Here is a 240-nt window from a genome sequence, read left to right on the forward strand (position 1 = left end):
CCCCTTTTGGAAAAAAAGGCCCCAAAAAAAAACCCAAACAAACAAAAAGCTGGGGGGGGAAAGGCCCCCTTTCTTAAATTTTTTAAAAAAACGGATTAAAAAAAAGGCCCCCCCAATAAAAACTACCTCTTGAGGAATTAAAAACAGGACGAAACAAAAAAAAGAAAATGGAAGATAGGAAGGGAAAAAACAAGGAAATTTAGAAAGGTAAAAAAATAATAAAGTGGAAAAAAAAACTAA

The sequence above is a fragment of the Penaeus monodon genome, chromosome 25 (assembly GCF_015228065.2).
Source record: "Penaeus monodon isolate SGIC_2016 chromosome 25, NSTDA_Pmon_1, whole genome shotgun sequence".
Lineage (NCBI taxonomy): Eukaryota > Metazoa > Arthropoda > Malacostraca > Decapoda > Penaeidae > Penaeus > Penaeus monodon.